The sequence below is a fragment of the Malaclemys terrapin genome, chromosome 1 (assembly GCF_027887155.1).
Source record: "Malaclemys terrapin pileata isolate rMalTer1 chromosome 1, rMalTer1.hap1, whole genome shotgun sequence".
NCBI classification, from domain to species: Eukaryota; Metazoa; Chordata; order Testudines; family Emydidae; genus Malaclemys; species Malaclemys terrapin.
This window is the reverse complement of record NC_071505.1, coordinates 243101830-243114615: the sequence shown is the minus strand read 5'-3', so window position 1 is coordinate 243114615 and position 12786 is coordinate 243101830.

The following is a 12786-nucleotide window of genomic DNA, read 5'->3' as shown; positions in this document are numbered from 1 at the left end:
TGCTCTGCTGTGAGAACCCCCACTCCTGGGCTGTTCACGCACAGTCTCTGGCATGTGAGCTGCTCCTTGGATTGTGTAACCGAATGACACTAGCCAATATCCCCGGTCCCAGACACAACCCTAGAAACCTCTGTTTTACAGTGTCCAGTTACGCCCACTGGACACTGCAAGCTTATACGAGTTCATCAATTTAACAAAGAAATTGATATATACCAGGCTTGTTATCCCAAGGGGAGTCTCTGACATGCTTCAAACCAAATGCACTGCTTCATGTAGAATAAACAAACAAACAGATTTATTAACTATAAAGATAGATTTTAAGTGATTATAAGTCAAAACGTAAGACAGATTTGGTCAAATGAAATGAAAGCAAAACACATTCTAAACTGATCTTAACACTTTCAATGCCATTACAAACGTAGATGCTTCTCATCACAGGCTGGCTGGTTGCTCTTCAGCCAGGCTCTCCCTTTAGATCAGCGCTTCAGTCGCTTGTTGTGGTGTCTGTAGATGTAGGTGGGTGGGAGAGAGAGCATAGCATAGCAAATGTCTCTCCCTTTTATCATGTCCTTTTCTTCCCTTCCCACCCCCCCAGTTCAGAGTCAGGTGAGCATTACCTCATCGCAGTTCCAAACTGACCAAAGGAAGGGGGGTGACCCCCTCAAGAGTCTAACAGATTCTTTTGCCACTGCCTAGGCCAGTATCCTTTGTTCCTGTGAAACTGGGCTGGGTTTGCCCATACCTGACCTGATGAGGTGTGAACTGCCTCTCTGCTCTTGGAGAGTTTTTGCCTGGGCTTATTTTAAGGCATGAGGATACATTTTCAGCCTCATAACTACATACATGAAATTATAACCTATAACCTTACTATAACATTACTGTAACAATTACTATAACATCACTATAACAATCATCCTCAGTGGATCATGAGCCTTCCGAAGACACCCGACATGACAACATTGCGTTGGATACCACACAATCATTTTACAAGGATGAACATGGGGTGCTGGTTGTTCCCCCAAGATACAGAGTGTCACAGCCATTATGCCATGAGAATGGGAAGGAGATTAAAGATAAAGTAGGTGTGGCCCCAAAACTAAATGAATACTTTGCCTCACTTTTCAGTAAAGATGACAATATGTAACATATGCATGAAGGCAGTATGGCTGATGAAAATGAGTCTCATGAAATGGAAATTACCACATCTGAGGTAAAAGAAAAACTTGAGGAGCTGAATGCACTCAAGTTGCGGTGACTGGATAATTTCCATCCCCGATTACTGAAAGAAGTAACACATGAGATTGCTAGTCTGATCAAAAGGATTTTTAATACATAGATTTTAATTATGGTACTAATCCGAGTAGATTTATTATTTAAAATATGACTAGATAATAGCTAATGTTTATTTCTTTCTTAAAAATAAGTATAAGTGATCCAGGCAATTACAGAGTTGTTAGTCTGACCTCAGAAATATGCAATGTTTTAGAACAAATTGTGACAAAGAATAATTAAATTTATAGAAGTAAATAGTAAAGGGGATGTAATGCAACATGGGTTTACCAAAGGTAGATCATGCAAGACTAACCTGATTTCCTTCTCTGAGAAAATAACTGATTTTTTTAAATAAGTACAGTAGATGTAATGTACTTCAGTAAAGCACTTGACATGCTACCACATGGGAAATTATTTGTTAAATTAATTAAGATGGGGATTAATATGAGCATTGTAAGGAGGATAAGAAATTGGCTAGAGGGGAGAAGGCAACAGGTTGTGCTAAAAGATGAATTATCGGACTGGAAGGAGGTTACCAGTGGAGTTCCTCAGGGATTGGTTTTGGGACTAATCTTATGGCCATGGCACAAAAAGGAGCGTGCTAATGAAATTTGCTGAGGATGCAAAGTTGGGAGGCATTCTCAATACAGAGGAGGGTGGGAATATTACACAGGAAGATCTGGATGACCTTAAAGACGGGAGTGACAGAAATTGGATGAAATTCAATAGTACACAGTGCAAGATTCATGCACTCTGGGTCTAAAGATAAGAATTTGTGCTACAAGACTTGGGGGGGTGGGGGGACTTATCAGTTAGAAGTGACAGAGGAAGAAAAAGACCTGGCTGTGTTGGTCGATGACCATGAGCCACCAGTGTGATGCGGCTGTGAAAAAGGCAAATGTCATCCTAGGATGTACTAGGTGAGGCATTTCCAGTAAAAATAAAGTATTAATGCCATTATACAAGGCACAGGTAAGACTCATTTGGAATACAATTTGTATACAATTCTGGTCACCCATGTTCAAGAAAGATGAATTTAAACTGAACAGGTGCAGAGAAGGGCTAGTAGGATGATCAGGGGAATGGAAGAGCTATCTTATGAGAGGAGACTGGAAGAGCTTGACTTGTTTAGCAAAAAGAAGGCTGAGGGGATATGAGTGCTCTCTATAAATACTTTAGGGGGGTAAATACCAGGGAGAGGGTAGAGCTATTTAAGCTAAAGGACAATGTTGGCACAAGAACAAATTAATATAAACTCTCCAGGAACAAATTCAGGCTGGAAATCAGAAGGTTACTAACCATCAGAAGGGTGAGATTCTGAAACAGCTTCCCAAAGGGAGTTCTGGGGACACACAACTTAATTAGTTTTAAGAGAGGTGAACAAATTTGAGTGCAATTGTATGACAGGGTTGCTTGTGATGGCAGGGGACAGGGCTCAACAGTGCTGGGGCTCATTTCTCAATTATGTCTTATGTTCCTAAAAGTCATGCTTCAGGATTTCAGGCAGCTATCGGCAGGGGTCAGGAAGGAATTCTGCCCCTCCCTCCCACAATCCATGTATTCTGGGAGGGTTTTTTAATCTCTTTTCTGAAGCATCAAGGAGGGCACAGCTGGAGATGGGTCATTGGGCAGGATGGGCCAGGGCTCTAAGGTGGCCCCTAACAGTCTCTCTGAGGTGCTTAGCTGGCTGGTTCTTACTCACATGCACAGGCTCTAACTGATCACCATATGTGGGATCAGGAAAGAATTTCCCCCCAGGTCAGATTGGCAGTGGCCTTGGAGGGTTTTTGCCTTTCTCTGCAATGTGTGGGTCACTTGACAGGATTATCTGGGTATATCTCATTTAATCATTTCCCTTCCATTGAGGGGCCTCGAGCACTGGTGCACCTTGGTCTCTCCTGTTCTCTTCTGTGGCATGTAATAGTTTAGTCTCCTGTGGGTTGTAATACTTTGATCTTATTTCAGTTGTTGGGTTTAGTGTGTGGGTGCTGGGCAGTGTTGGTAGCCTTTGATATACAGGAGGTCAGACGAGATGATCTACTGGTCCATTCGGACCTTAAACTCTCACTCTTTTTATCGAGGCCAGAGAAAAGAATGTTGCAGGAATTGAGACAAAAAAATGAGAGCCTGTGAGACAGATATAGCAATCCCATGCAAAATCTTTGGGGACCATGTTTTGTGAAGTGTATGTATTGCTGTGAGCCAGGGATTATAAGCAACTCCTCAGGGGATGGTTATGATAGCTCCTCCAGGGATGATTAAGGTGAATTACTTAGGTTGTAAACACCTCTAGGGAGGTACCATTGCTGGGGAGGCTTGCATATACTGGTTCAAACTGAGATTTCCAGAAATCAGTAAAGAAAGGGTTTTTTAAACTGACTCAGGGTCATCTTTCTTATCTAACTAATGGATGGACCTTCTGTCCAAGGGAGACCCAAACCTTGTGGAAGGGTCAGAAAGACTTTAACCTTATACGGTCCCATAAGACTAATGGGTGACCTCCAGTAAGCTTTTAGCATGTGTATAGCAACTTCTGTATATGGTTTCTCTGTAATGCTTTACTGTAAGAATATATGTGCTTGCTTAGAAAGAGCTGCGTGGTAACTTGTAATTGCTGGCAACAAATTGTTCATAGCCCTTGGAGAGAAAGCCACACACAGGCGCTAGCCTTTAGCCTGGCTTACTGGGGATATCACAGTGAAAGGCAGGGAGCTCTACAGCTTTAAAACCTCCAGCCAGTAGGCAGTGGTACAAGGTACCCTGCCCAAAGATGGGCGATGGGCAGAGACATGACTTGAAACTCCTGGAGTGAACCACAGAGCAGGGATAGAATCATAGAACCATAGGGTAAGAAGGGACCACAAGAATCATCTAGTTAAAACCCCGGCTAAGATACATGATTTGTTGTGTCTAAACCATCCAAGACAGATGGCTATCTAGCCTCTTTCTGAAAAGAAAAGAGGTACAGCTGCCCTAAAACCATGACAGCCTGGACGAGAGTTTAGCTGTATGGTTAGATAGGAAAGGAGGTATTTCATCTCAGGAGATATTATGCAGAAAGAATCAGGATTTGGACATAACATAGACATGAGGACCTAGAGAGAGAGATCGAAGTTACAGACCTGAGTGACAGCCAAGATGGTGGTGTTTACCATAGAGATCAAGAAAGGAAGTAGCAGAGAGGACTTGTGAGAGAAGATTAAAAGCTCTGCTTTTTGATTCTCCCCTATCCCTGCTGTTTGCTATTTATTTGTATTGTAGCACTTAGAGGTCCCAATGTGTTAGGGTATGTCTACACTAAGAAATTAGGTCGAATTTGTAGAAGCCGGTTTTATAGATATCGGTTTTATACAGTCGATTGTGTGTGTCCCCACATAAAATGCTCTAAGTGCATGAAGTCGGCAGATCGCGTCCACAGTACCGAGGCTAGCGTCGACTTCCGGAGCGTTGCACTATGGGTAGCTATCCCACAGTTCCCGCAGTCTCCGCCGCCCATTGGAATTCTGGGTTGAGATCCCAATGCCTGAATGATGCAAAACAGTGTCGCGGGGGGTTCTGGGTACATGTCGTCAGGCACCTCCCCCTCCGTCAGAGCAACGGCAGACAATCGATTCGCGCCTTTTTACCTGGGTTACCTGTGCAGGCAACATACCACGCCAAGCATGGAGCCCACTCAGCTCAGCTCACCGTCACCATATGTCCTCTGGGTGCCGGCAGACATGGTACTGCATTGCTACACAGCAGCAGCTAATTGCCTTTTGGCAATAGACGGTGCAGTATGACTGGTAGCCTTCATCGGTGATCTGGGTGCTGGCAGAAGTGGGGCTGGCAGACATGGGGCTGCATTGCACACAACAGCAGCCCCTTGCCTTTTGGTAGAAGATGGTATATTACGACTGGTATCCGTCATCATCGTACTGCAGTGGCTGTCAATCATGGGCACCTGGGCAGTCTCGACGATGATGGCTATCAGTTGTAGTATGCTATTTTCTGCCAAGCGCCCAGAAGATGCTGAGGGCTATCAGTCATGCTGCACCGTCGTCTGCCAGCTTAAGATGTAAAAAATTGATTTGTTCTGTATTCATTTGCTTCCCCCTCCCTCCGTGAAATCAACGGCCTGCTAAACCCAGGGTTTTGAGTTTAATCTTTGGGCGGGGGGGGGCATTCTGTGTGACAGTTGTTTGTGTTTCTCCCTGATGCACAGCCACCTTTGTTGATTTTAATTCCCTGTACCTGTACGCCATGTTGTCACTCGCCCCTCCCTCCGTCCGTCAGATACTAGTTTCGCGCCTTTTTTCAGACCAGATGCCATAGCACTGGGATCTTGGAGCCCACTCAGATCACCGCAGCAATTATGAGCACTATGAACACCACGCGCATTGTCCTGGAGTATATGCAGAGCCAGGACATGCCAAAGCAAAACCAGGACCAGCCGAGGAGGCGATTGCAGCGCGGCGACGAGAGTGATGAGGAAATTGACATGGACATAAACCTCTCACAAAGTACAGACCCCAGCAATGTGCAAATCATGGTGTTACTGGGGCAGGTTCATGCCATGGAATGCTGATTCTGGGCCCGGGAAACAAGCACAGACTGGTGGGACCACATCGTGCTGCAGGTGTGGGACGATTCCCAGTGGCTGCGAAACTTTCGCATGCGTAAGGGCACTTTCATGGAACTTTGTGACTTGCTTTCCCCTGCCCTGAAGCGCCAGAATACCAGGATGAGAGCAGCCCTCACAGTTGAGAAGTGAGTGGCGATAGCCCTGTGGAAGCTTGCAACGCCAGACAGCTACCGGTCAGCCGGGAATCAATTTGGAGTGGGCAAATCTACTGTGGGGGCTGCTGTGATCCAAGTTCCCAGGGCAATGAAAGACCTGGTGATATCAAGGGTAGTGACTCTGAGAAACATGCAGGCCATAGTGGATGGTTTTGCTGAAATGGGATTCCCAAACTGTGGTGGGGCGATAGACGGAACCCATATCCCTATCTTGGCAACAGAGCACCAAGCCACCGACTACATAAACCGCAAGGGGTACTTTTCAATGCTGCTGCAAGCCCTGGTGGATCACAAGGGACATTTCACCAACATCAACGTGGGATGGCTGGGAAAGGTACATGATGCTTCAGGAACTCTGGTCTGTTTCGAAAGCTGGAGGAAGGGACTTTCTTCCCAGACCTGAAACTAACCACTGGGGATGTTGAAATGCCTATCGTTATCCTTGGGGACCCAGCCTACCCCTTAATGCCATGGCTCATGAAGCCCTACACAGGCAGCCTGGACAGTAGTCAGGACCTGTTCAACTACAGGCTGAGCAAGTGCCGAATGGTGGTGGAATGTGCATTTGGACATTTAAAAGCGCGCTGGCGCAGCTTACTGACTCGCTCAGACCTCAGCGAAAAGAATATCCCCATTGTTATTGCTGCTTGCTGTGTGCTCCACAATATCTGTGAGAGTAAGGGAGAGACATTTATGGCGGGGTGGGAGGTTGAGGCACATCGCCTGGCCGCTGATTACACGCAGCCAGACACCAGGGCGGTTAGAAGAGCACAGCAGGGCGTGGTACGCATCAGAGAAGCTTTGAAAACGAGTTTTGTGACTGGCCAGGCTACGGTGTGAGACTTCTGTTTGTTTCTCCTTAATGAACTCTCCGCCCCACCCCCCCACCCGGTTCACTCTACTTCCCTGTAAACCAAAAACCCCACCCTCCCCTCCCCCTTCGAGCACCGCTTGCAGAGGCAATACAGTCATTGTTACTTCACATTCATGCATTCTTTATTAATTCATCACACAACTAGGGGGATAATTGCCAAGGTAGCCCGGGATGAGTGGAGGAGGAGGGAAGGAGAAGGAGACACTGCAGTTTAAAACTTTAACTCTTATTGAAGGCCAGCCTTCTGATGCTCGGGCAATCATCTGGGGTGGAGTGACTGGGTGGCCGGAGGCCCCCCACCGTGTTCTTGGGTGTCTGGGTGAGGAGGCTATGGAACTTGGGGAGGAGGGCTGTTGGTTACACAGGGGCTGTAGCAGCGGTCTCTGCTCCTGCTGCCTTTCCTGCAGCTCAACCATACGCTGGAGCATATCAGTTTGATGCTCCAGCAGCCGGAGCATCGACTCTTGCCTTCTGTCTGCAAGCTGACGCCACCTATCATCTTCAGCCCGCCACTTGCTCTGTTCATCCCGCGATTCAGCCCGCCACCTCTCCTCTCGTTCATACTGTGCTTTTCTGTAGTCTGACATTGACTGCCTCCACTCATTCTGCTGTGCTCTTTCAGCGTGGGAGGACATCTGGAGCTCCGTGAACATGTCATCCCGAGTCCGCCGTTTTCTCCTTCTAATCTTCACTAGCCTCTGTGAAGGAGAAACAGTTGCAGCTGGTGGAGGAGAAGGGAGAGGTGGTTAAAAAAAAGACATTTTAGAGAACAATGGGTACACTCTTTCACGTTAAATTTTGCTGTTCACATTACACAGCACATGTGCTTTCGTTACAAGGTCGCATTTTTCCTCTTATAGTGAGGGCCTGCCAGTTTGGTGTGAGAGATCATTCACGCAGTGCCAGGCAACAGATTTCAGCTTGCAGGCAGCCATGGTAAGCCACAGTCTTTTGGCTTTTTTCACCTTCTTAACATGTGGGAATGGTTTCAAACTGTAGCGCCCTCATTTCCCATACCAAGCACCCGTTGGGTTGGCCATTTAAAATGGGTTTGCAATGTAAAAGGAGGGGCTGCGGTTCCCGGGTTAACATGCAGCACAAACCTAACTAACCCCCCCCCGCCCCAACACCCAATTCTCTGGGATGATCACTTCACCCCTCCCCCCCACCACGTGGCTAACAGCGGGGAACATTTCTGTTCAGCAGAGCAGGAACGGGCACCTCTGAATGTCCCCTTAATAAAATCACCCCATTTCAACCAGGTGACCGTGAATGATATCACTCTCCTGAGGATAACAAAGAGCGATAAGGAATGGATGTTGTCTGCATGCCAGCAAACACCGGGACCATACGCTGCCATGCTTTGTTATGCAATGATTCCAGACTACGTGCTACTGGCCTGGCGCGGTAAAGTGTCCTACCATGGCGGACGGGATAAGGCATCCCTCCCCAGAAACCTTTTGCAAAGGCTTTGGGAGTACATGAAGGAGAGCTTTCTGGAGATGTCCCCGGAGGATTTCCGCTCCATCCCCATACACGTTAACAGACTTTTCCAGTAGCTGTACTGGCCGCGATTGCCAGAGCAAATTAATCATTAATCATTAAATACGCTTGCTTTTAAACCATGTGTAATATTTACAAAGGTACACTCACCAGAGGTCCCCGGTGTGCCCTCAGGGTCTGGAAGCATGCCTTGGGTGAGTTCGGGGGTTACTGGCTCCAGGTCCAAGGTGATAAACATATCCTGGCTGTTGGGGAAACCGATTTCTCCGCATCCTTGCTGCTGTGAGCTAGCCACATTATCTTCATCCTCCTCTTCATTGTACCCTGAACCCTCTTCCCTGTGTGTTTCTCCAGTGAAGGAGTCATAGCACACGGTTGGGGTAGTGGTGGCTGCACCCCCTAGCATGCCATGCAGCTCCGCGTAGAAGCGGCATGTTTGTGGCTGTGCCCCAGACCTTCTGTTTGCCTCTCTGGCTTTGTGGTAGGTTTGCCTTAGCTCCTTAATTTTCACGCGGCACTGCTGTGCGTCCCTGTTATGGCCTCTGTCCTTCATGGCCTTGGAGACCTTTTCTAATATTTTGCCATTTCTTTTACTGCTATGGAGTTCAGCTAGCAGTGATTCATCTCTCCATATGGCGAGCAGATCCCGTACCTCCCGTTCGGACCATGCTGGAGCTCTTTTGCGATCCTGGGACTTCATCACGGTTACCTGTGCTGATGAGCTCTGCGTGGTCACCTGTGCTCTCCACGCTGGGCAAACAGGAAATGAAATTCAAACGTTCGCGGGGCTTTTCCTGTCTACCTGGTCAGTGCATCTGAGTTTGAGAGCGCTGACCAGAGGGGTCACAATGAAGCACTGTGGGATAGCTCCCGGAGGCCAATAACGTCGAATTCCGTCCACAATACCCCAATTCTGACCCGCTAAGGCCAATTTTATCACTAATCCCCTCGTCGGAGGTGGAGTAAAGAAACCGATTTAAAGGGCCCCTTAAGTCGAAAGAAAGGGCTTCGTCGTGTGAACGTGTCCAGGCTTAATTCGATTTAACGCTGCTAAAGTCGACCTAAACTCGTAGTGTAGATAGGATGACCAGATGTCCGGATTTTATAGGGATAGTCCCGATATTTGGGTCTTTTTCTTATATAGGCTCCTATTACCCCCTACCCCCATCCTGATTTTTCACACTTGCTATCTGGTCACCCTAAGTGTAGACCAGGCCTAAGACAATGTACACATATCATTAGAAAAGACAGTCCCTGCCTCATAGAGTTTACAGTCTATAATGGCTGATGCCTGTATCCCTTATCCCATGCTAATTATTTTAATTAGCATTTAAATAGTGCTTTCCATCTTTCAAGCACTGATAGTGTGTTAAGTTTAAAAACAAAAGGTGAAGAAAGGCAATGTGTTGTACAGTAGCTGGAATAAATGCTCTGTGGCCTTGTCTATACTTGGTCAATAGAGGAATTAATGTTCAGCCTTCCTTGGCTGGAAGGACAACTGTCATGGCATAGAGGCTTGAGAGCATGAGGAGTAAAGGGACAAATAATGGAACCTTTAGGATTTCTTTTATGGGTCTGATCCAGTAAAGTGTTGAATTCATACTGATATCAATGGGAGATGAGGGCACTCAGCACTTCAGTGAGTGATACTTTCGTGTTCATATATGTGGAGCATCCCCTTATTAAATATAACAGTGTACACAGAATTAACAGCCCAGGAAGGGGGGTTAAGAGGGATTTAAGCTGGAGAGGGCCTCAGAGTCAGGAAACAGACAGCACTGAAGTCCCAGCTAAGTTATGGCAGCCTCCCAGGGCTACCCTAAGGGCCACAGAGCTACCCAGAATCTCAGCAGCGCAGCATGCTGTGGCCCTGTCCCCAGAATGCCCCTCCTCCACCCTGCACGACCTCTGGGCCAGGGCTTTTGAGGGGGAAAAAGAAGAAACCTTACAGCTTAAGCCTTCGATAGTGCCTTTGTTGGGTGAATCCTCCCCTTCCTGGATATGGGGATTTTAGAGCCCCTTTATGCCATTCCCAACGTGGAAGATATGTATGTTATTTTGAATGAATATATCTCCATTTACCTGCCTGCTATTATTTGGCTAATAGCATGGAGTTTAATCAAAGGAGGCTGTTAAGGAGAAACAAGCAGGAAACAATAGCAGATAGGGTATCTCCAGGGAGAATACCAAGGTCCTTTAAGAACAATGGGTGAGCTTTTCATTGGGAAATACCTACTTGCCTGTCTCAAGCCAAGTTAAAAGGTCAATTTTTCCAAGGCCAGAGCCTAAGACCCAAAGAACACAAAGAGTATGTCTACACAGTAATAGTTGTGCATAGGCTAGCATACCTGAGCATAGGCGTGCGCACGTAATGCAGGGATGGGAAAATGGCCCCACTCTCCCGGCGCGGCAAGCCACGGGGTCCGCACTCCCAGGCTGGAGCGCCCGGCCAACCGCAGCAAGCTGCCAGCCCCTCCCCCGCCTTTCCTGGAGCCATGCCGCTGTGCGCACAGCGCTCTGAGGGCTGGGGCTGCGCGCTCCCACGGGGCAGTGTTTGGCTCCACGGGGAGGCAGACACGCTCCCCACTTATCTGGAGTCCTGCCGCCATGCGTGCAGCATTCTGAGGGGCGGGGCTGCCAGCTCCCGCAGGGCAGCATGTCTGGCTCTGCGCAGAGCAGAACATGCAGCTAGGACCCTCATGGTAAGGGGTCCGAGGCCAGGGGGGGTTGGAGAAGGGGTGGGGACAGTCAGGGGACAGGGAGCAGGGTGGGTTGGATAGGGGGTGGGATCCTGGGGGCATAGTTGGGGGGGGTCTCTGGAGGGGGCAGTCAGGGAGCAGAGAGGGTTGGATGGGGCATGGGAGTCCTGGGGTCTGTCGGGGGCAGGGGGTGGATAGGGATCAGGGCAGTCAGGGGACAGGGAGCAAGGAGGGTCCTGGGGGGTAGTTAGGGTGGGGGGGTGTCTCTGGAGGAGGTGGTTAGGGGACAAGGAGCTGGGGGGGTTAGGGGTTCTGAGGGGGGCAGTCAGGGGGTGGGAAGTAGGAGGAAATGGATGGCGGCAGGGCGGGGGTGAGGCTAGGGCAGGCTCCCTGGGTGCACACCCTAATGAAATGTGCTGCGCACGTCTATGTACCTGAGCTAGCTTGAGTGCAGCCAGTGCAAGTAACAACAGCAGTGAAGACAGCACAATGCAGACTTCAGAGCCAGCTAGCAAGCCAAATACACATGCAGGGTCCATGCCAGGCTTGTATTACCTGTGCTGTCTTCGCTGCTCCTCTTGTTATCCTCATTAGCTGGCTTCAAGCTAGCTTGAATAAGCTAACCTGTGCTCAGTTTTTGCTATGTAGATATATCCTAAGCCATTAAAAACCCCTGCCTAGAGAGTAAAGTGGGTGGAGTGAGCAGCAGCTGTTGAGAGAGATATGCTGAAATGTGGCTGAGGCAGCTAGGCTTGTGAGGGAAGTGATAAGCTTCAGGCACAGTAAAGGGATGCAGACCTTTGGTAGTCCTAACCCTTTTCCTGTGCTTGGTGTGAGTCTTTGAGTGAACAGACTGTTTGAGTAGCTTTACATTAGGGGACCTGGAGCCAGTCCCCCCCTTGATTGGAGACAGTGTTTTTTAGAAGAGGTGTTTGACCCTGGGAGAAGGGATTATTAGACCCAGATGGGGTCTGGTGATTCCTACACAAGGCTGAAAGAGCTCAATTGAAGGAGGAGCTGCTGGAAGCAGGTGGGCTTCTGTGGCTGACTGTGGAGGGAGAGAGATGCAAAGGGAAAGGCCTTTGGGCACCTGCAGCCTGCTTTGGTCAGTGGAATAGTTTTGTTTGGGTGTTAGCTTGTGAGTTTTATGTCTGAAGAATACAATTGTGCCCTGAAGGGAAGGCCTGATCAGACTTTGGGCATGGCATCAGTACTTTCTAGCTGTGGGTGTGTGACAGGCCAGGAAACATGAAATAGGCACATGAAAAGCCTAATCTTGTGGCTACCAATTACAGCCAGGCCTGTCATGTGAACACAACTTGAAACGGGGAGGGGTGCTACCCCAGGGTCTAGTTTAAGAGTGATAGAACTTTTTGGTTCCTCATGGAGAGAAGTGAAGGTAGGAAAATGTGTCATCTGAGGGGTGCACTTGAGCAGGACTGCAAGTCAGGCTAAGATTGTAGCCTGTAATCTAGTCTAAAGTGAGGTGAACCCTCAGGTTCCACTCTAGCTGATGTGTGGGTGGAGGCCTGTCTCTTGGAAAGAGTGCTCTGGGGAGAGATTACAGGTGCCACTTGCCCCTCTGTCATCACATCCAGGATTAAGGGGTTGGAGCAGGGTGGGTATGTCACCCTTGGAGTTTTCAAATGGCTATTATTT